We start from the raw sequence: 24,721 nt of genomic DNA on the forward strand, positions 1-24,721 counted from the left end.
TGCTGATCAATATAATATAATATACACACTGAGGAAGACAACATGCTGATCAATATAATATACACACTGAGGAAGACAACATACTGATCAATATAATATAATATACACACTGAGGAAGACAACATACTGATCAATATAATATAATATACACACTGAGGAAGACAACATGCTGATCAATATAATATAATATACACACTGAGGAAGACAACACACTGATCAATATAATATAATATACACACTGAGGAAGACAACATGCTGATCAATATAATATACACACTGAGGAAGACAACATGCTGATCAATATAATATAATATACACACTGAGGGAAGACAACACACTGATCAATATAATATAATATACACACTGAGGAAGACAACATGCTGATCAATATAATATACACACTGAGGAAGACAACATGCTGATAAATATAATATAATATACACACTGAGGAAGACAACATGCTGATCAATATAATATAATATACACACTGAGGAAGACAACATGCTGATCAATATAATATAATATACACACTGAGGAAGACAACATACTGATCAATATAATATAATATACACACTGAGGAAGACAACATACTGATCAATATAATATAATATACACACTGAGGAAGACAACATACTGATCAATATAATATAATATACACACTGAGGAAGACAACATGCTGATCAATATAATATAATATACACACTGAGGAAGACAACATGCTGATCAATATAATATACACACTGAGGAAGACAACATACTGATCAATATAATATAATATACACACTGAGGAAGACAACATACTGATCAATATAATATAATATACACACTGAGGAAGACAACATACTGATCAATATAATATAATATACACACTGAGGAAGACAACATGCTGATCAATATAATATAATATACACACTGAGGAAGACAACATGCTGATCAATATAATATACACACTGAGGAAGACAACATGCTGATCAATATAATATAATATACACACTGAGGAAGACAACATGCTGATCAATATAATATAATATACACACTGAGGAAGACAACACACTGATCAATATAATATACACACTGAGGAAGACAACATACTGATCAATATAATATAATATACACACTGAGGAAGACAACATGCTGATCAATATAATATAATATACACACTGAGGAAGACAACATGCTGATCAATATAATATAATATACACACTGAGGAAGACAACACACTGATCAATATAATATAATATACACACTGAGGAAGACAACATGCTGATCAATATAATATACACACTGAGGAAGACAACATGCTGATCAATATAATATAATATACACACTGAGGAAGACAACACACTGATCAATATAATATAATATACACACTGAGGAAGACAACATGCTGATCAATATAATATACACACTGAGGAAGACAACATGCTGATCAATATAATATAATATACACACTGAGGAAGACAACATGCTGATCAATATAATATACACACTGAGGAAGACAACATGCTGATCAATATAATATATATTATACACACTGAGGATGACAACATGCTGATCAATATAATATAATATACACACTGAGGAAGACAACATGCTGATCAATATAATATAATATACACACTGAGGAAGACAACACACTGATCAATATAATATAATATACACACTGAGGAAGACAACATGCTGATCAATATAATATAATATACACACTGAGGAAGACAACATACTGATCAATATAATATAATATACACACTGAGGAAGACAACATGCTGATCAATATAATATAATATACACACTGAGGAAGACAACATACTGATCAATATAATATACACACTGAGGAAGACAACATGCTGATCAATATAATATACACACTGAGGAAGACAACATACTGATCAATATAATATAATATACACACTGAGGGAGACAACATACTGATCAATATAATATAATATACACACTGAGGAAGACAACATGCTGATCAATATAATATACACACTGAGGGAGACAACATACTGATCAATATAATATAATATACACACTGAGGAAGACAACATGCTGATCAATATAATATACACACTGAGGAAGACAACATACTGATCAATATAATATAATATACACACTGAGGAAGACAACATACTGATCAATATAATATAATATACACACTGAGAAGACAACATACTGATCAATATAATATAATATACACACTGAGGAAGACAACATGCTGATCAATATAATATAATATACACACTGAGGAAGACAACATACTGATCAATATAATATAATATACACACTGAGGAAGACAACATACTGATCAATATAATATAATATACACACTGAGGAAGACAACATGCTGATCAATATAATATACACACTGAGGAAGACAACATACTGATCAATATAATATACACACTGAGGAAGACAACATGCTGATCAATATAATATAATATACACACTGAGGAAGACAACATACTGATCAATATAATATAATATAATATACACACTGAGGAAGACAACATGCTGATCAATATAATATAATATACACACTGAGGAGGACAACATGCTGATCAATATAATATACACACTGAGGAAGACAACATACTGATCAATATAATATAATATACACACTGAGGAAGACAACATGCTGATCAATATAATATACACACTGAGGAAGACAACATACTGATCAATATAATATAATATACACACTGAGGAAGACAACATGCTGATCAATATAATATACACACTGAGGAAGACAACATGCTGATCAATATAATATAATATACACACTGAGGAAGACAACATGCTGATCAATATAATATACACACTGAGGAAGACAACACACTGATCAATATAATATAATATACACACTGAGGAAGACAACACACTGATCAATATAATATAATATACACACTGAGGAAGACAACATGCTGATCAATATAATATAATATACACACTGAGGAAGACAACATGCTGATCAATATAATATAATATACACACTGAGGAAGACAACATACTGATCAATATAATATAATATACACACTGAGGAAGACAACATACTGATCAATATAATATAATATACACACTGAGGAAGACAACATGCTGATCAATATAATATAATATACACACTGAGGAAGACAACATGCTGATCAATATAATATACACACTGAGGAAGACAACATACTGATCAATATAATATAATATACACACTGAGGAAGACAACATGCTGATCAATATAATATAATATACACACTGAGGAAGACAACATGCTGATCAATATAATATAATATACACACTGAGGAAGACAACATACTGATCAATATAATATACACACTGAGGAAGACAACATGCTGATCAATATAATATAATATACACACTGAGGAAGACAACATACTGATCAATATAATATACACACTGAGGAAGACAACACACTGATCAATATAATATAATATACACACTGAGGAAGACAACATACTGATCAATATAATATACACACTGAGGAAGACAACATGCTGATCAATATAATATAATATACACACTGAGGAAGACAACATGCTGATCAATATAATATAATATACACACTGAGGAAGACAACATACTGATCAATATAATATAATATACACACTGAGGAAGACAACACACTGATCAATATAATATAATATACACACTGAGGAAGACAACACACTGATCAATATAATATAATATACACACTGAGGAAGACAACATACTGATCAATATAATATAATATACACACTGAGGAAGACAACATACTGATCAATATAATATAATATACACACTGAGGAAGACAACATACTGATCAATATAATATAATATACACACTGAGGAAGACAACATGCTGATCAATATAATATACACACTGAGGAGGACAACATGCTGATCAATATAATATACACACTGAGGAAGACAACATGCTGATCAATATAATATAATATACACACTGAGGAAGACAACATGCTGATCAATATAATATAATATACACACTGAGGAAGACAACATGCTGATCAATATAATATAATATACACACTGAGGAAGACAACATACTGATCAATATAATATAATATACACACTGAGGAAGACAACATGCTGATCAATATAATATAATATACACACTGAGGAAGACAACATGCTGATCAATATAATATACACACTGAGGAAGACAACACACTGATCAATATAATATAATATACACACTGAGGAAGACAACATGCTGATCAATATAATATACACACTGAGGAAGACAACATGCTGATCAATATAATATAATATACACACTGAGGAAGACAACATGCTGATCAATATAATATACACACTGAGGAAGACAACATGCCGATCAATATAATATACACACTGAGGAAGACAACACACTGATCAATATAATATAATATACACACTGAGGAAGACAACATACTGATCAATATAATATACACACTGAGGAAGACAACATACTGATCAATATAATATAATATACACACTGAGGAAGACAACATACTGATCAATATAATATAATATACACACTGAGGAAGACAACATACTGATCAATATAATATAATATACACACTGAGGAAGACAACACACTGATCAATATAATATAATATACACACTGAGGAAGACAACATGCTGATCAATATAATATAATATACACACTGAGGAAGACAACATACTGATCAATATAATATAATATACACACTGAGGAAGACAACACACTGATCAATATAATATAATATACACACTGAGGAAGACAACATACTGATCAATATAATATAATATACACACTGAGGAGGACAACATACTGATCAATATAATATAATATACACACTGAGGAAGACAACATGCTGATCAATATAATATAATATACACACTGAGGAAGACAACATGCTGATCAATATAATATAATATACACACTGAGGAAGACAACATACTGATCAATATAATATACACACTGAGGAAGACAACATGCTGATCAATATAATATAATATACACACTGAGGAAGACAACACACTGATCAATATAATATACACACTGAGGAAGACAACATACTGATCAATATAATATACACACTGAGGAAGACAACATACTGATCAATATAATATAATATACACACTGAGGAAGACAACATACTGATCAATATAATATAATATACACACTGAGGAAGACAACATGCTGATCAATATAATATAATATACACACTGAGGAAGACAACATACTGATCAATATAATATACACACTGAGGAAGACAACATGCTGATCAATATAATATAATATACACACTGAGGAAGACAACATACTGATCAATATAATATACACACTGAGGAAGACAACATGCTGATCAATATAATATAATATACACACTGAGGAAGACAACATACTGATCAATATAATATAATATACACACTGAGGAAGACAACATACTGATCAATATAATATACACACTGAGGAAGACAACATGCTGATCAATATAATATAATATACACACTGAGGAAGACAACATACTGATCAATATAATATAATATACACACTGAGGAAGACAACATACTGATCAATATAATATACACACTGAGGAAGACAACATGCTGATCAATATAATATAATATACACACTGAGGAAGACAACATACTGATCAATATAATATACACACTGAGGAAGACAACATACTGATCAATATAATATAATATACACACTGAGGAAGACAACATACTGATCAATATAATATACACACTGAGGAAGACAACATGCTGATCAATATAATATAATATACACACTGAGGAAGACAACATACTGATCAATATAATATACACACTGAGGAAGACAACATGCTGATCAATATAATATAATATACACACTGAGGAAGACAACATACTGATCAATATAATATACACACTGAGGAAGACAACATGCTGATCAATATAATATAATATACACACTGAGGAAGACAACATACTGATCAATATAATATAATATACACACTGAGGAAGACAACATGCTGATCAATATAATATAATATACACACTGAGGAAGACAACATGCTGATCAATATAATATAATATACACACTGAGGAAGACAACATGCTGATCAATATAATATAATATACACACTGAGGAAGACAACATACTGATCAATATAATATAATATACACACTGAGGAAGACAACATGCTGATCAATATAATATAATCTACACACTGAGGAAGACAACATGCTGATCAATATAATATAAAATACACACTGAGGAAGACAACATGCTGATCAATATAATATAATATACACACTGAGGAAGACAACATACTGATCAATATAATATAATATACACACTGAGGAAGACAACATGCTGATCAATATAATATAATATACACACTGAGGAAGACAACATGCTGATCAATATAATATAATATACACACTGAGGAAGACAACATGCTGATCAATATAATATAATATACACACTGAGGAAGACAACATGCTGATCAATATAATATAATATACACACTGAGGAAGACAACATACTGATCAATATAATATAATATACACACTGAGGAAGACAACATGCTGATCAATATAATATACACACTGAGGAAGACAACATGCTGATCAATATAATATACACACTGAGGAAGACAACATGCTGATCAATATAATATAATATACACACTGAGGAAGACAACATGCTGATCAATATAATATACACACTGAGGAAGACAACACACTGATCAATATAATATAATATACACACTGAGGAAGACAACATGCTGATCAATATAATATACACACTGAGGAAGACAACATGCTGATCAATATAATATAATATACACACTGAGGAAGACAACATACTGATCAATATAATATAATATACACACTGAGGAAGACAACATACTGATCAATATAATATACACACTGAGGAAGACAACATGCTGATCAATATAATATAATATACACACTGAGGAAGACAACATACTGATCAATATAATATACACACTGAGGAAGACAACATGCTGATCAATATAATATAATATACACACTGAGGAAGACAACATGCTGATCAATATAATATAATATACACACTGAGGAAGACAACATACTGATCAATATAATATAATATACACACTGAGGAAGACAACATGCTGATCAATATAATATAATATACACACTGAGGAAGACAACATACTGATCAATATAATATACACACTGAGGAAGACAACATGCTGATCAATATAATATAATATACACACTGAGGAAGACAACATGCTGATCAATATAATATAATATACACACTGAGGAAGACAACATACTGATCAATATAATATAATATACACACTGAGGAAGACAACACACTGATCAATATAATATAATATACACACTGAGGAAGACAACACACTGATCAATATAATATAATATACACACTGAGGAAGACAACATACTGATCAATATAATATAATATACACACTGAGGAAGACAACATGCTGATCAATATAATATAATATACACACTGAGGAAGACAACATGCTGATCAATATAATATAATATACACACTGAGGAAGACAACATGCTGATCAATATAATATAATATACACACTGAGGAAGACAACACACTGATCAATATAATATAATATACACACTGAGGAAGACAACATGCTGATCAATATAATATAATATACACACTGAGGAAGACAACATGCTGATCAATATAATATAATATACACACTGAGGAAGACAACACACTGATCAATATAATATAATATACACACTGAGGAAGACAACATTCTGATCAATATAATATAATATACACACTGAGGAAGACAACATGCTGATCAATATAATATAATATACACACTGAGGAAGACAACATACTGATCAATATAATATAATATACACACTGAGGAAGACAACATACTGATCAATATAATATACACACTGAGGAAGACAACATGCTGATCAATATAATATAATATACACACTGAGGAAGACAACATGCTGATCAATATAATATAATATACACACTGAGGAAGACAACATGCTGATCAATATAATATACACACTGAGGAAGACAACATGCTGATCAATATAATATACACACTGAGGAAGACAACATGCTGATCAATATAATATAATATACACACTGAGGAAGACAACATGCTGATCAATATAATATAATATACACACTGAGGAAGACAACATGCTGATCAATATAATATAATATACACACTGAGGAAGACAACATACTGATCAATATAATATAATATACACACTGAGGAAGACAACATGCTGATCAATATAATATAATATACACACTGAGGAAGACAACACACTGATCAATATAATATAATATACACACTGAGGAAGACAACATACTGATCAATATAATATACACACTGAGGAAGACAACATTCTGATCAATATAATATAATATACACACTGAGGAAGACAACATACTGATCAATATAATATAATATACACACTGAGGAAGACAACATGCTGATCAATATAATATAATATACACACTGAGGAAGACAACATGCTGATCAATATAATATACACACTGAGGAAGACAACATGCTGATCAATATAATATAATATACACACTGAGGAAGACAACATGCTGATCAATATAATATAATATACACACTGAGGAAGACAACATGCTGATCAATATAATATACACACTGAGGAAGACAACATGCTGATCAATATAATATAATATACACACTGAGGAAGACAACATGCTGATCAATATAATATAATATACACACTGAGGAAGACAACATGCTGATCAATATAATATAATATACACACTGAGGAAGACAACATGCTGATCAATATAATATAATATACACACTGAGGAAGACAACACACTGATCAATATAATATAATATACACACTGAGGAAGACAACATACTGATCAATATAATATACACACTGAGGAAGACAACATGCTGATCAATATAATATAATATACACACTGAGGAAGACAACATGCTGATCAATATAATATACACACTGAGGAAGACAACACACTGATCAATATAATATAATATACACACTGAGGAAGACAACATGCTGATCAATATAATATAATATACACACTGAGGAAGACAACATACTGCTCAATATAATATAATATACACACTGAGGAAGACAACATGCTGATCAATATAATATAATATACACACTGAGGAAGACAACACACTGATCAATATAATATAATATACACACTGAGGAAGACAACATACTGATCAATATAATATAATATACACACTGAGGAAGACAACACACTGATCAATATAATATAATATACACACTGAGGAAGACAACACACTGATCAATATAATATAATATACACACTGAGGAAGACAACATACTGATCAATATAATATAATATACACACTGAGGAAGACAACATACTGATCAATATAATATAATATACACACTGAGGAAGACAACACACTGATCAATATAATATAATATACACACTGAGGAAGACAACATGCTGATCAATATAATATAATATACACACTGAGGAAGACAACATTCTGATCAATATAATATAATATACACACTGAGGAAGACAACATACTGATCAATATAATATAATATACACACTGAGGAAGACAACATGCTGATCAATATAATATAATATACACACTGAGGAAGACAACATGCTGATCAATATATATAATATACACACTGAGGAAGACAACATGCTGATCAATATAATATAATATACACACTGAGGAAGACAACATACTGATCAATATAATATACACACTGAGGAAGACAACATGCTGATCAATATAATATAATATACACACTGAGGAGGACAACATACTGATCAATATAATATAATATACACACTGAGGAGGACAACATGCTGATCAATATAATATAATATACACACTGAGGAAGACAACATACTGATCAATATAATATACACACTGAGGAAGACACCACATATCAATATAATATAATATACACACTGAGGAAGACAACACACTGATCAATATAATATAATATACACACTGAGGAAGACAACATACTGATCAATATAATATAATATACACACTGAGGAAGACAACATGCTGATCAATATAATATAATATACACACTGAGGAAGACAACATACTGATCAATATAATATAATATACACACTGAGGAAGACAACATACTGATCAATATAATATAATATACACACTGAGGAAGACAACATGCTGATCAATATAATATAATATACACACTGAGGAAGACAACATGCTGATCAATATAATATAATATAAACACTGAGGAAGACAACATACTGATCAATATAATATAATATACACACTGAGGAAGACAACATGCTGATCAATATAATATACACACTGAGGAAGACAACATACTGATCAATATAATATAATATACACACTGAGGGAGACAACATACTGATCAATATAATATAATATACACACTGAGGAAGACAACATGCTGATCAATATAATATACACACTGAGGGAGACAACATACTGATCAATATAATATAATATACACACTGAGGAAGACAACATGCTGATCAATATAATATACACACTGAGGAAGACAACATACTGATCAATATAATATAATATACACACTGAGGAAGACAACATACTGATCAATATAATATAATATACACACTGAGGAAGACAACATACTGATCAATATAATATAATATACACACTGAGGAAGACAACATGCTGATCAATATAATATAATATACACACTGAGGAAGACAACATACTGATCAATATAATATAATATACACACTGAGGAAGACAACATACTGATCAATATAATATAATATACACACTGAGGAAGACAACATGCTGATCAATATAATATACACACTGAGGAAGACAACATACTGATCAATATAATATACACACTATGCTGATCAATATAATATAATATACACACTGAGGAAGACAACATACTGATCAATATAATATAATATACACACTGAGGAAGACAACATGCTGATCAATATAATATAATATACACACTGAGGAAGACAACATGCTGATCAATATAATATACACACTGAGGAAGACAACATACTGATCAATATAATATAATATACACACTGAGGAAGACAACATGCTGATCAATATAATATAATATACACACTGAGGAAGACAACATGCTGATCAATATAATATAATATACACACTGAGGAAGACAACATGCTGATCAATATAATATACACACTGAGGAAGACAACACACTGATCAATATAATATAATATACACACTGAGGAAGACAACACACTGATCAATATAATATAATATACACACTGAGGAAGACAACATGCTGATCAATATAATATAATATACACACTGAGGAAGACAACATGCTGATCAATATAATATAATATACACACTGAGGAAGACAACATACTGATCAATATAATATAATATACACACTGAGGAAGACAACATGCTGATCAATATAATATAATATACACACTGAGGAAGACAACATGCTGATCAATATAATATAATATACACACTGAGGAAGACAACATACTGATCAATATAATATACACACTGAGGAAGACAACATACTGATCAATATAATATAATATACACACTGAGGAAGACAACATGCTGATCAATATAATATAATATACACACTGAGGAAGACAACATGCTGATCAATATAATATAATATACACACTGAGGAAGACAACATACTGATCAATATAATATAATATACACACTGAGGAAGACAACATGCTGATCAATATAATATAATATACACACTGAGGAAGACAACATACTGATCAATATAATATAATATACACACTGAGGAAGACAACACACTGATCAATATAATATAATATACACACTGAGGAAGACAACATACTGATCAATATAATATAATATACACACTGAGGAAGACAACATGCTGATCAATATAATATAATATACACACTGAGGAAGACAACATGCTGATCAATATAATATAATATACACACTGAGGAAGACAACATGCTGATCAATATAATATAATATACACACTGAGGAAGACAACACACTGATCAATATAATATAATATACACACTGAGGAAGACAACACACTGATCAATATAATATAATATACACACTGAGGAAGACAACATACTGATCAATATAATATAATATACACACTGAGGAAGACAACATGCTGATCAATATAATATAACACTAGGAGGACAACATGCTGATCACACTGAGGAAGACAACATGCTGATCAATATAATATAATACACACTGAGGAAGACAACATGCTGATCAATATAATATAATATACACACTGAGGAAGACAACATGCTGATCAATATAATATAATATACACACTGAGGAAGACAACATGCTGATCAATATAATATACACACTGAGGAAGACAACATGCTGATCAATATAATATAATATACACACTGAGGAAGACAACATGCTGATCAATATAATATAATATACACACTGAGGAAGACAACATGCTGATCAATATAATATAATATACACACTGAGGAAGACAACATACTGATCAATATAATATAATATACACACTGAGGAAGACAACATGCTGATCAATATAATATAATATACACACTGAGGAAGACAACATGCTGATCAATATAATATAATATACACACTGAGGAAGACAACATACTGATCAATATAATATAATATACACACTGAGGAAGACAACATGCTGATCAATATAATATAATATACACACTGAGGAAGACAACATGCTGATCAATATAATATAATATACACACTGAGGAAGACAACATGCTGATCAATATAATATACACACTGAGGAAGACAACATGCTGATCAATATAATATAATATACACACTGAGGAAGACAACACACTGATCAATATAATATAATATACACACTGAGGAAGACAACATACTGATCAATATAATATACACACTGAGGAAGACAACATACTGATCAATATAATATAATATACACACTGAGGAAGACAACATACTGATCAATATAATATAATATACACACTGAGGAAGACAACATACTGATCAATATAATATAATATACACACTGAGGAAGACAACACACTGATCAATATAATATAATATACACACTGAGGAAGACAACATGCTGATCAATATAATATAATATACACACTGAGGAAGACAACATACTGATCAATATAATATAATATACACACTGAGGAAGACAACATACTGATCAATATAATATAATATACACACTGAGGAAGACAACATGCTGATCAATATAATATAATATACACACTGAGGAAGACAACATACTGATCAATATAATATAATATACACACTGAGGAAGACAACATGCTGATCAATATAATATAATATACACACTGAGGAAGACAACATGCTGATCAATATAATATAATATACACACTGAGGAAGACAACATACTGATCAATATAATATACACACTGAGGAAGACAACATGCTGATCAATATAATATAATATACACACTGAGGAAGACAACATGCTGATCAATATAATATACACACTGAGGAAGACAACATACTGATCAATATAATATACACACTGAGGAAGACAACATACTGATCAATATAATATAATATACACACTGAGGAAGACAACATACTGATCAATATAATATAATATACACACTGAGGAAGACAACATGCTGATCAATATAATATAATATACACACTGAGGAAGACAACATACTGATCAATATAATATAATATACACACTGAGGAAGACAACATGCTGATCAATATAATATAATATACACACTGAGGAAGACAACATACTGATCAATATAATATAATATACACACTGAGGAAGACAACATGCTGATCAATATAATATAATATACACACTGAGGAAGACAACATACTGATCAATATAATATAATATACACACTGAGGAAGACAACATACTGATCAATATAATATAATATACACACTGAGGAAGACAACATACTGATCAATATAATATAATATACACACTGAGGAAGACAACATACTGATCAATATAATATAATATACACACTGAGGAAGACAACATACTGATCAATATAATATAATATACACACTGAGGAAGACAACATACTGATCAATATAATATAATATACACACTGAGGAAGACAACATGCTGATCAATATAATATAATATACACACTGAGGAAGACAACATGCTGATCAATATAATATAATATACACACTGAGGAAGACAACATGCTGATCAATATAATATAATATACACACTGAGGAAGACAACATACTGATCAATATAATATACACACTGAGGAAGACAACATGCTGATCAATATAATATAATATACACACTGAGGAAGACAACATACTGATCAATATAATATACACACTGAGGAAGACAACATGCTGATCAATATAATATAATATACACACTGAGGAAGACAACATACTGATCAATATAATATAATATACACACTGAGGAAGACAACATGCTGATCAATATAATATAATATACACACTGAGGAAGACAACATGCTGATCAATATAATATAATATACACACTGAGGAAGACAACATGCTGATCAATATAATATAATATACACACTGAGGAAGACAACATACTGATCAATATAATATAATATACACACTGAGGAAGACAACATGCTGATCAATATAATATAATATACACACTGAGGAAGACAACATGCTGATCAATATAATATAATATACACACTGAGGAAGACAACATGCTGATCAATATAATATAATATACACACTGAGGAAGACAACATACTGATCAATATAATATAATATACACACTGAGGAAGACAACATGCTGATCAATATAATATAATATACACACTGAGGAAGACAACATGCTGATCAATATAATATAATATACACACTGAGGAAGACAACATGCTGATCAATATAATATAATATACACACTGAGGAAGACAACATGCTGATCAATATAATATAATATACACACTGAGGAAGACAACATACTGATCAATATAATATAATATACACACTGAGGAAGACAACATGCTGATCAATATAATATAATATACACACTGAGGAAGACAACATGCTGATCAATATAATATAATATACACACTGAGGAAGACAACATGCTGATCAATATAATATAATATACACACTGAGGAAGACAACATGCTGATCAATATAATATAATATACACACTGAGGAAGACAACATGCTGATCAATATAATATAATATACACACTGAGGAAGACAACATGCTGATCAATATAATATACACACTGAGGAAGACAACATGCTGATCAATATAATATAATATACACACTGAGGAAGACAACATACTGATCAATATAATATAATATACACACTGAGGAAGACAACATACTGATCAATATAATATACACACTGAGGAAGACAACATGCTGATCAATATAATATAATATACACACTGAGGAAGACAACATACTGATCAATATAATATAATATACACACTGAGGAAGACAACATGCTGATCAATATAATATAATATACACACTGAGGAAGACAACATGCTGATCAATATAATATAATATACACACTGAGGAAGACAACATACTGATCAATATAATATAATATACACACTGAGGAAGACAACATACTGATCAATATAATATACACACTGAGGAAGACAACATGCTGATCAATATAATATAATATACACACTGAGGAAGACAACATGCTGATCAATATAATATACACACTGAGGAAGACAACATGCTGATCAATATAATATAATATACACACTGAGGAAGACAACATACTGATCAATATAATATAATATACACACTGAGGAAGACAACATGCTGATCAATATAATATAATATACACACTGAGGAAGACAACATGCTGATCAATATAATATAATATACACACTGAGGAAGACAACATACTGATCAATATAATATAATATACACACTGAGGAAGACAACATACTGATCAATATAATATAATATACACACTGAGGAAGACAACATGCTGATCAATATAATATAATATACACACTGAGGAAGACAACATACTGATCAATATAATATAATATACACACTGAGGAAGACAACATGCTGATCAATATAATATAATATACACACTGAGGAAGACAACATGCTGATCAATATAATATAATATACACACTGAGGAAGACAACATGCTGATCAATATAATATAATATACACACTGAGGAAGACAACATGCTGATCAATATAATATAATATACACACTGAGGAAGACAACATGCTGATCAATATAATATAATATACACACTGAGGAAGACAACATGCTGATCAATATAATATAATATACACACTGAGGAAGACAACATGCTGATCAATATAATATAATATACACACTGAGGAAGACAACATGCTGATCAATATAATATAATATACACACTGAGGAAGACAACATGCTGATCAATATAATATAATATACACACTGAGGAAGACAACATACTGATCAATATAATATAATATACACACTGAGGAAGACAACATACTGATCAATATAATATAATATACACACTGAGGAAGACAACATGCTGATCAATATAATATAATATACACACTGAGGAAGACAACATGCTGATCAATATAATATAATATACACACTGAGGAAGACAACATGCTGATCAATATAATATAATATACACACTGAGGAAGACAACATACTGATCAATATAATATAATATACACACTGAGGAAGACAACATGCTGATCAATATAATATAATATACACACTGAGGAAGACAACATGCTGATCAATATAATATAATATACACACTGAGGAAGACAACATGCTGATCAATATAATATAATATACACACTGAGGAAGACAACATACTGATCAATATAATATAATATACACACTGAGGAAGACAACATGCTGATCAATATAATATAATATACACACTGAGGAAGACAACATGCTGATCAATATAATATAATATACACACTGAGGAAGACAACATGCTGATCAATATAATATACACACTGAGGAAGACAACATACTGATCAATATAATATAATATACACACTGAGGAAGACAACATGCTGATCAATATAATATAATATACACACTGAGGAAGACAACATGCTGATCAATATAATATACACTGAGGAAGACAACATGCTGATCAATATAATATACACACTGAGGAAGACAACATGCTGATCAATATAATATACACACTGAGGAAGACAACATGCTGATCAATATAATATAATATACACACTGAGGAAGACAACATGCTGATCAATATAATATAATATACACACTGAGGAAGACAACATGCTGATCAATATAATATAATATACACACTGAGGAAGACAACATGCTGATCAATATAATATAATATACACACTGAGGAAGACAACATACTGATCAATATAATATAATATACACACTGAGGAAGACAACATACTGATCAATATATAATATACACACTGAGGAAGACAACACACTGATCAATATAATATAATATACACACTGAGGAAGACAACATACTGATCAATATAATATAATATACACACTGAGGAAGACAACATACTGATCAATATAATATAATATACACACTGAGGAAGACAACATACTGATCAATATAATATAATATACACACTGAGGAAGACAACATGCTGATCAATATAATATAATATACACACTGAGGAAGACAACATGCTGATCAATATAATATAATATATACACTGAGGAAGACAACATACTGATCAATATAATATAATATACACACTGAGGAAGACAACATGCTGATCAATATAATATACACACTGAGGAAGACAACATGCTGATCAATATAATATAATATACACACTGAGGAAGACAACATGCTGATCAATATAATATACACACTGAGGAAGACAACACACTGATCAATATAATATAATATACACACTGAGGAAGACAACATGCTGATCAATATAATATAATATACACACTGAGGAAGACAACATGCTGATCAATATAATATAATATACACACTGAGGAAGACAACATGCTGATCAATATAATATACACACTGAGGAAGACAACATGCTGATCAATATAATATAATATACACACTGAGGAAGACAACATGCTGATCAATATAATATAATATACACACTGAGGAAGACAACATACTGATCAATATAATATAATATACACACTGAGGAAGACAACATACTGATCAATATAATATAATATACACACTGAGGAAGACAACACACTGATCAATATAATATAATATACACACTGAGGAAGACAACATACTGATCAATATAATATAATATACACACTGAGGAAGACAACATACTGCTCAATATAATATAATATACACACTGAGGAAGACAACACACTGATCAATATAATATAATATACACACTGAGGAAGACAACATGCTGATCAATATAATATAATATACACACTGAGGAAGACAACATACTGATCAATATAATATAATATACACACTGAGGAGGACAACATACTGATCAATATAATATAATATACACACTGAGGAAGACAACATACTGATCAATATAATATAATATACACACTGAGGAAGACAACATGCTGATCAATATAATATACACACTGAGGAAGACAACATGCTGATCAATATAATATAATATACACACTGAGGAAGACAACATACTGATCAATATAATATACACACTGAGGAAGACAACATGCTGATCAATATAATATAATATACACACTGAGGAGGACAACATACTGATCAATATAATATAATATACACACTGAGGAGGACACCACACTGATCAATATAATATAATATACACACTGAGGAAGACAACATACTGATCAATATAATATACACACTGAGGAAGACACCACACTGATCAATATAATATAATATACACACTGAGGAAGACAACACACTGATCAATATAATATAATATACACACTGAGGAAGACAACATACTGATCAATATAATATAATATACACACTGAGGAAGACAACATGCTGATCAATATAATATAATATACACACTGAGGAAGACAACATACTGATCAATATAATATAATATACACACTGAGGAAGACAACATGCTGATCAATATAATATAATATACACACTGAGGAAGACAACATACTGATCAATATAATATAATATACACACTGAGGAAGACAACATACTGATCAATATAATATAATATACACACTGAGGAAGACAACATGCTGATCAATATAATATAATATACACACTGAGGAAGACAACATACTGATCAATATAATATAATATACACACTGAGGAAGACAACATGCTGATCAATATAATATAATATACACACTGAGGAAGACAACATGCTGATCAATATAATATACACACTGAGGAAGACAACATGCTGATCAATATAATATAATATACACACTGAGGAAGACAACATGCTGATCAATATAATATAATATACACACTGAGGAAGACAACATGCTGATCAATATAATATACACACTGAGGAAGACAACACACTGATCAATATAATATAATATACACACTGAGGAAGACAACATGCTGATCAATATAATATAATATACACACTGAGGAAGACAACATGCTGATCAATATAATATAATATACACACTGAGGAAGACAACATACTGATCAATATAATATAATATACACACTGAGGAAGACAACACACTGATCAATATAATATAATATACACACTGAGGAAGACAACATGCTGATCAATATAATATAATATACACACTGAGGAAGACAACACACTGATCAATATAATATACACACTGAGGAAGACAACATACTGATCAATATAATATACACACTGAGGAAGACAACATACTGATCAATATAATATAATATACACACTGAGGAAGACAACATACTGATCAATATAATATACACACTGAGGAAGACAACATACTGATCAATATAATATAATATACACACTGAGGAAGACAACACACTGATCAATATAATATAATATACACACTGAGGAAGACAACATGCTGATCAATATAATATAATATACACACTGAGGAAGACAACATGCTGATCAATATAATATAATATACACACTGAGGAAGACAACATGCTGATCAATATAATATAATATACACACTGAGGAAGACAACATACTGATCAATATAATATACACACTGAGGAAGACAACATGCTGATCAATATAATATACACACTGAGGAAGACAACATGCTGATCAATATAATATAATATACACACTGAGGAAGACAACATGCTGATCAATATAATATACACACTGAGGAAGACAACATACTGATCAATATAATATAATATACACACTGAGGAAGACAACATACTGATCAATATAATATAATATACACACTGAGGAAGACAACATGCTGATCAATATAATATAATATACACACTGAGGAAGACAACACACTGATCAATATAATATAATATACACACTGAGGAAGACAACATGCTGATCAATGTAATATAATATACACACTGAGGAAGACAACATACTGATCAATATAATATAATATACACACTGAGGAAGACAACACACTGATCAATATAATATAATATACACACTGAGGAAGACAACATGCTGATCAATATAATATAATATACACACTGAGGAAGACAACATACTGATCAATATAATATAATATACACACTGAGGAAGACAACATGCTGATCAATATAATATACACACTGAGGAAGACAACATGCTGATCAATATAATATAATATACACACTGAGGAAGACAACATACTGATCAATATAATATACACACTGAGGAAGACAACATGCTGATCAATATAATATAATATACACACTGAGGAAGACAACATGCTGATCAATATAATATAATATACACACTGAGGAAGACAACATGCTGATCAATATAATATAATATACACACTGAGGAAGACAACATGCTGATCAATATAATATACACACTGAGGAAGACAACATGCTGATCAATATAATATAATATACACACTGAGGAAGACAACATACTGATCAATATAATATACACACTGAGGAAGACAACATGCTGATCAATATAATATACACACTGAGGAAGACAACATACTGATCAATATAATATACACACTGAGGAAGACAACATACTGATCAATATAATATAATATACACACTGAGGAAGACAACATGCTGATCAATATAATATAATATACACACTGAGGAAGACAACATACTGATCAATATAATATAATATACACACTGAGGAAGACAACATGCTGATATTTTTCTATTGTTGGAATACAGTCAGTAGAAAGATGTTGGACCACAATGGAAATGTTTCTACTTTGTTTTGATTGTAAATATTCAGCTGTATCTCTCATTCATTCATTCCTTCCAGTGTCCAGACGGTTCTGATGAAAACAACTGTTTTGACTGCCAGCCGGGTAACTTCCACTGTGGCACCAACCTGTGTATCTTCGAGACGTGGCACTGTGATGGCCAGGAGGACTGTCTGGATGGTAGTGACGAGAGAGACTGTTTGGGAGCTGTACCCAGGAAGGTACAGAACAACATCATTTGATGAGTGCTTACATTTGTCCTACTGTTGAAGTCGGAAGTTTACATACACTTGTGTTGGGGTCATTTATACTTTTTTTTCAACAACTCCACAAATTTCTTGTTGATAAACTATAGTCTTGGCAAGTCAGTTAGTACATCTACTTTGTTAATTTCCAACAATTGTTTACAGATTACTTCACTTATAATTCACTGTATCAGAATTCCAGTGGGTCAGAAGTTTACATACACTAAGCTGACTGTGCCTTTAAACAGCTTGGAAAATTCCAGAAAATGATGTGACGGTTTCAGAAAGTTCTGATGGGCTAATTGACATAATTTGAGTCAATTGGAGGTGTACCTGTGGATGTATTTCAAAGCCTACCTTCAAACTCAGTGCCTCTTTGCTTAACATCAACGGAAACTCAAAATAAATCAGCCAAAAATTGTAGACCTCCACAAGTCTGGTTCATCCTTGGGAGCAATTTCCAAACACCTGAAGTTACCACGTTCATCTGTACAAACAATAGTACTCAAATATAAACACCATGGGACCACGCAGCCGTCATACCGCTCAGGAAGGAGACGCGTTCTGTCTCCTAGAGATGAACGTACTTTGGTGCTAAAAGTGCAAATTAATCCCAGAACAACAGAAAAGGACCTTGTGAAGATGCTGAAGGAAACAGGTACAAAAGTATCTATATCCACAGTAAAACGAGTCCTATATCGACATAACCTGAAAGGCCACTCAGCAAGGAAGAACCCACTGCTCCAAAACCGCCATAACAAAGCCAGACTACGGTTTGTACGGAGAAATGTCCTCTGATGAAACAAAAATAGAACTGTTTGGCCATAATGACCAACGTTATGTTTGGAGGAAGAAGGGGGGTGCTTGCAAGCCGAAGAACACCATCCCAATCGTGAAGCATGGGGATGGCAGCATCATGTTATGGGGGTGCTTTGCTGCAGGAGGGACTGGTGCACTTCACAAAATAGATGGCATCATGAGAAGGGAAATTATGTGGATATATTTAAGCCACATCTCAAGACATCAGTCAGGAAGTTAAAGCTTGGTCGCAAATGGGTCTTCCAAATGGACAATGACCCCAAGCATACTTCCAATGTTGTGGCAAAATGGGACAACAAAGTCAAGGTATTGGAGTGGCCATCACAAAGCCCTGACCTCAATCCTATAGAATTTATTTTGGCAGAACTGAAAAAGTTTGTGAGAGCAAGGAGGCCTACAAACCTGACTCAGTTACACCAGCTCTGTCAGGAGGAATGGGGCCTACAAACCTGACTCAGTTACACCAGCTCTGTCAGGAGGCCTACAAACCTGACTCAGTTACACCAGCTCTGTCAGGAGGAATGGGCCAAAATTCACCCAACTTATTGTGGGAAGCTTGTGGAAGGCTACCCAAAACGTTTGGCCCAAGTTAAACAATTTAAAGGCAATGCTACCAAATACTAATTGAGTGTATGTAATGTTCTGAACCCCTGGGAATGTGATGAAATAAATCAATCTCTCTACTATTATTCTGACATTTCACATTGTTAAAATAAAGTGATGATCCTAACTGACCTAAGACAGGGAATTTGTACTAGGATTAAATGTCAGGAATTGTGAAAAACTGAGTTTGAATGTATTTGGCGAAGGTGTATGTAAACTTACGACTTCAAATGTATTTAACAAATGTGTATTATACACGTGTTTATTGCATATGGGGTCAAGGCATATGGGGTCAAGGCCAGGGTCACCGTTGTCCAGTGCCCCTGGAGCAATAAGGGTTAGGTGCCTTGCTCAAGTGCACATCGACAGATTTCTCACCTTGTTGGCTTCAGGATTCAAACAAGCAACCTTTGATTACCTGCCAGGGTTACCTGCCATCTGGCTACCTGGCACCTGGTTACCTGCCATCTGGCTACCTGGCACCTGGTTACCTGCCATCTGGCTACCTGTCACCTGGTTACCTGCCATCTGGCTACCTGGTACCTGGTTACCTGTTACCTGCCACATGGCTACCTGGCACCTGGTTAGCTGCCATCTGGCTACCTGGCACCTGGTTACCTGCCATCTGGCTACCTGTCACCTGGTTACCTGTTACCTGCCATCTGGCTACCTGGTACCTGGTTACCTGCCATCTGGCACCTGGTTACCTGTTACCTGGCTACCTGGCACCTGGTTACCTGCCATCTGGCTACCTGTCACCTGGTTACCTGCCACCTGGCTACCTGGCACCTGGTTACCTGCCATCTGGCTACCTGGCACCTGGTTACCTGCCATCTGGCTACCTGGCACCTGGTTACCTGCCATCTGGCTACCTGGCACCTGGTTACCTGCCACCTGGCTACCTGGTACCTGGTTACCTGCCACCTGGCTACCTGGTACCTGGTTACCTGCCATCTGGCACCTGGTTACCTGCCATCTGGCTACCTGGCACCTGGTTACCTGCCATCTGGCTACCTGTCACCTGGTTACCTGCCATCTGGCTACCTGGCACCTGGTTACCTGGCACCTGGTTACCTGCCATCTGGTTACCTGCCATCTGGCTACCTGGCACCTGGTTACCTGCCATCTGGCTCCCTGTCACCTGGCTACCTGTCACCTGGTTACCTGCCACCTGGTTACCTGCCACCTGGTTACCTGCCATCTGGCTACCTGGCACCTGGTTACCTGCCATCTGGCTACCTGGCACCTGGTTACCTGCCATCTGGCTACCTGGTTACCTGCCACCTGGCTACCTGGTTACCTGCCACCTGGCTACCTGGTACCTGGTTACCTGCCATCTGGCACCTGGTTACCTGCCATCTGGCTACCTGGCACCTGGTTACCTGCCATCTGGCTACCTGTCACCTGGTTACCTGTCATCTGGCTACCTGGCACCTGGTTACCTGCCATCTGGCCACCTGGCACCTGGTTACCAATCTACATTTGAATCTTACCCTACGAGGTCCAGATTACTGCTGGTTTTCTGTTCTACCTGATAATGAATTACTCTCAACTGGTGTCCCAGGTCTAAATCAGTCCCTGATCATTAACCCACCTGGTGTCCCAGGTCTAAATCAGACCCTGATCATTAACCCACCTGGTGTCCCAGGTCTAAATCAGTCCCTGATCATTAACCCACCTGGTGTCCCAGGTCTAAATCAGTCCCTGATCATTAACCCATCTGGTGTCCCAGGTCTA

General features: G+C 32.6%; 1 long non-coding RNA gene across 1 annotated transcript in view; it reads left to right on the forward strand.

Annotated features, from left to right (window-relative positions):
- LOC135532703 (uncharacterized) overlaps nt 1–24,721 on the forward strand; it is a 43,404-nt gene that overhangs the window by 14,339 nt on the left and 4,344 nt on the right. Inside the window, exon 2 of the long non-coding RNA XR_010454383.1 lies at nt 21,377–21,538. This is a non-coding gene — a long non-coding RNA (uncharacterized LOC135532703). The remainder of the gene's footprint in view (nt 1–21,376; nt 21,539–24,721) is intronic.

The sequence above is a fragment of the Oncorhynchus masou genome, unplaced genomic scaffold (genome assembly GCF_036934945.1).
Source record: "Oncorhynchus masou masou isolate Uvic2021 unplaced genomic scaffold, UVic_Omas_1.1 unplaced_scaffold_1992, whole genome shotgun sequence".
Classification (NCBI taxonomy): Eukaryota; Metazoa; Chordata; class Actinopteri; order Salmoniformes; family Salmonidae; genus Oncorhynchus; species Oncorhynchus masou.